This window comes from Macaca fascicularis, chromosome 11, assembly GCF_037993035.2.
Source record: "Macaca fascicularis isolate 582-1 chromosome 11, T2T-MFA8v1.1".
NCBI lineage: Eukaryota > Metazoa > Chordata > Mammalia > Primates > Cercopithecidae > Macaca > Macaca fascicularis.
The window spans coordinates 133,945,879-133,949,710 of record NC_088385.1 but is presented as its reverse complement, the minus strand read 5'-3'; the positions used below and the strand labels follow the sequence as shown (position 1 = coordinate 133,949,710).

The 3,832-nt window shown below is 43.4% G+C and overlaps 1 long non-coding RNA gene across 1 annotated transcript; it reads right to left on the bottom strand.

The window, feature by feature from the left end:
* Nucleotides 1-1,137: 1,137 nt before the first annotated feature.
* On the bottom strand, nucleotides 1,138-2,658 carry LOC141407985 (uncharacterized). Its single transcript, XR_012419784.1, has 2 exons — nucleotides 2,028-2,658; nucleotides 1,138-1,543 (listed from the first exon to the last, which is right to left on the bottom strand). It is a non-coding gene; the product is annotated as an uncharacterized lncRNA (long non-coding RNA).
* Between the last annotated feature and the right edge of the window lie 1,174 nt (nucleotides 2,659-3,832).

Below are 3,832 nucleotides of genomic sequence, written 5' to 3'. Positions count from 1 at the left end.
CAAAAAACTAGCCTGGCGCGGTGGCGGGCGCCTGTAGTCCCAGCTACTCGGGAGGCTGAGGCAGGAGAATGGCGTGAACCCGGGAGGCGGAGCTTTGCAGTGAGTGGAGATCACGCCACTGCACCCCAGCCTGGGCAACAGAGCGAGACTCTGTCTCAAAAAAAAAAAAAAAAAAAAAAAAAAAAAGAAAAAGTGTGTATTTATAATTCATCATCTAAGAACTTCTATGGAAATAATCATTTTGGAAAGAGATATATGTGCCAAGATGTTCGTGGTAACCATTATTTATGACAGCAAGAAAACTTTGAAAGCAACCTGCATCTCCATCATTAAAGGGATTAAATAAATATGGTTCAGACATACTATAAATAGGGTATCAAATCACCATCAGAACCGTGACTTGAAGATAATACAGTATCACGGGAAGCATTTGCAATGTGTCATATGAAACAGCATTTATAAAATGCTATTTAACCAAAACTAATAAGTTTCTTACACAAGTGTACATGTGTATATGTAAAATATATAAAGCATATATAATTATGTCACACATATTTGTTATTTTAAGGGGATCTTCAGCAACATTTCTAATCGGAAATGCGACCCTATAGATGGGACAGCGTCCAGATAGAGATGAAAAGAGGAAGCCATGCCTTAGGAGATCATTCTCAGAAGAATATCTGCCATAACTTGTATTTGACAAGGTAAAGCGATGCAGAAGCATCATTAATAAAGAATCTGGGAACAATCCAATGTCACGTTTAGTTGGTTAATTTCCCCTTGTAGAAATGGCCAGTTACCTTTCCGGTGAATCAATTCATAAAGCGATGGAGGTTGAGAAGCTGGGCTTCTGCAAGCACAGCACTCTGTGCAGTGTGATCCTTCCGCTGGCGTCCGAAGACATGCAGCCCAGCACAGGCAGATTTCAGATTTTCAGCTTTTCTCTTCTCCCCACATCCAGGAGGAATCCCAGGAAAGATTAAATTCCGATTGCATTCCAGATATGGAACAAAGAACTTAAAGAAAAGGCAAAGCTGAAATAGGCTTTCTTTCCATCACGGATGGGTTTCTCATCTCCTTTATCTTTTAGGTGGATATTTTGATACCTTTTTATTTATAAAAAATTTAAGAATGCAGTTTCTTTTTTCTTTCAGTTTTGTGGCAAAATCCTCTGCTTTATGTGAAATAGCTGCAGTAAAATGCTGTGTAAATTTTATCTGGAAGGTTCTGTGGAAAGCCATAAACATCAGCTGCCAATGCCTCATTTTGTCCAAGGGCCAGGTTGCAACAAAATACATTTAAATTTAGAAATACATATTGAATTTTTATAAAGCTACAAAAATATGTCTTGAGGAATACACGGTAGTTTGACAAGCCAACACCTCTCTTTTTAATCCAAAATTCAAAAGGTAGTATAATTCTTTCTTTCCCAGCAGCAGAGGAAGTGACTATTGCAACCCACATTCTGAGTGTGAAATGAGGCCTCATTCAGTTTCCTAATTTCCAAGATTGTTTTTCAGCACCCAGCTGAATAAAGTATATCCTGGGAAGAGAGAAGAAGAAAGTCTTAATGAGGCCCAGCTCTACAGGGCCTCTCATTACTGGCCTGGTTATGAGCTACAGAAATAATCAAGCATAGAGGTTCAGAGAAAGACAGAGTGAATTTGTGAGGCTTGCCAGACAAGCGCCATGGGAGAAGCTTCCTCCAGCCCAGCAGTGCCAAGAGAAGCTGGCTCCAGAGAAGCCTCAAAGAGCTTCGGGGGAAAGCTAATGGCCCATTGGAAGGAAGCCACTCCCAGGGTCTTGGGAACCCTGGCAGGAGACTGTGGCCCACAGCGCTTCCACGGACTTAACTGCCTCATTTGTAGCTGTGCTTGGAACACATACATCATCTCTGGAAAGGTGCCTCTGTCAGGATTGAGGAAGCCCTGAATGCAAACACTCCGGCAGTGTGACAAGGCCCCTGATACAACCTGCAGACTTGAAAGCCTGCCATATCCTCCCCACATCTCTATAGAGCTAATTACCTGCTGCATGGCCAACGGGGAAAGAAGTCGTGGCATTTCCACAGCTGAGGCTGTTCCTGTAGCATAGACAGCTGACGACTCAGGCACAGAGAACCAAGCTCAGGTCTCCTTCCAATGGGCCACCTGACCAGACTTTCAAAAATCTCCAGCAAGATCAATGCCTCATTAAATACCGAAATGTAGCCATGCAGCGTCGCTGACAATACACAGTTACATACCCTCCTGGGTCCATGGTCTTGCCTGCCAAGAGCTTGAAGGAGCCTTGGTAAGTAAACTGATACTCATCTGGGGTGGTGGTGTTCATGTCACTGCTTACGGTGAAGGAAAGGGCCAAAGGTTCCTCATACTCTTCTAACCAGCCTTGTCTGAAATATCAGTTTCTGATTTATTGACACATCTTCCTCCGTGCTGTCTTCATGGCTCTCACTGGCTCCTTGCTCAGCCTGGAAACCTCTCTACCAGGATGTGTGCAGAGATGTCAGCCCCTGGTCAGGCATCCTCAGCCATCTGTCACCCCCTCAAAGAGGCCCTCTGTCGTCTGCCAATCTACAGTCGATACCCCCATGACTTTCCCATAGAGAGAATTCCCAGTAAACAGTTCTTCTTGTTCTCGCTTCTAGTCAAATTTTCCCCAGAAAAAGTCACATTTCCGACAAGACTTGTTTCTGAAAAGCCTCTACGTGCCTGTCAACTGCCGGTTTGTCCTGGGCCCCCAAACACCTTCTTCTGTTGTGTATGCCTCAGAAATGCATTTCCCAGGCTCTCTCCCGCCGACTCTCAGCAGGTTCAGCCAATTTGGAGGCACTGGTGCAAGGCTGGAGGAGAAGAAGAAGGAAGAACTTGAGTATGTGTTTTTCTTCCTGCTTCTTGCAGCATTTTCTGCTACTGACTTTGTCTCCTCTGCGGTTCCAGCTCCTTGAGAGCTCCCCTTACCATCTTCTCAGATCCCCCAGCAACATCATCCAGGACAACTACGGCTGTGGTTCTAACTTCCACCAAACAGTCCCCGTACTTGGGCACTAGCAGTATCATCCCTTCCCTCTGTTCCTCCAACCATAGGAGTGGTAACAGTTTCTTGCAACTCTTAACCTCTGCTTTATTTTCTCAAGAAATATTAAGCCTTTTTAAAGCTTTTCTACACCTAGGTAAATAATCCCTATACTAAATCCCTCTGTTAAAATACCTAGAAGAGTTTTTATTTTCCTAGCTGGAATATGTCTTAGAGATTCAGTCATTTCATCCTATTTTGTTTCCTCAAAAGCATTTATTGCTACCTAAAAGTGTCCTGTGTGTATGTTTTTTTTACTCTTCCATCAACCATCAACCCCCCAAAAATGTCCAGCTTCCTGAGAGGAAACATTTTGGTATTTAGCTCACTGTTGCATCCCAAGTGCCTAGTGGGAGGTATTACATCTTTGCCAAATGAATAAAAATTAGTGCATCAAGAAAGATGGCCTCCAATTAAAACGTGAAATAAGATGTATTAAAGAGTGGACTGTGGACCACATGGATAGATATGTGATGAGCAAACACTGTAAAATATTAACTTGAATCTAGGAGCTGGTATACGGATGTTCACTGAGCAATCCTAGTAGCTCTGTCACTACCTGAATAGGGGGCAGCTGATGTCCTGAGAAGCTGAGACACCTGAGCTGGAGTCCCAGGACTGCATGAGCCCACTGTAGGTACTGAGAGAAACCATATAAGTCCTTTGAGGTTCGATTTGTTTTCTCTGTATTAAATGGGATTTTGTAGTCTCTCCACCCACCAAAAACACACCATGAGACAATTTAAATGTGCCCTTA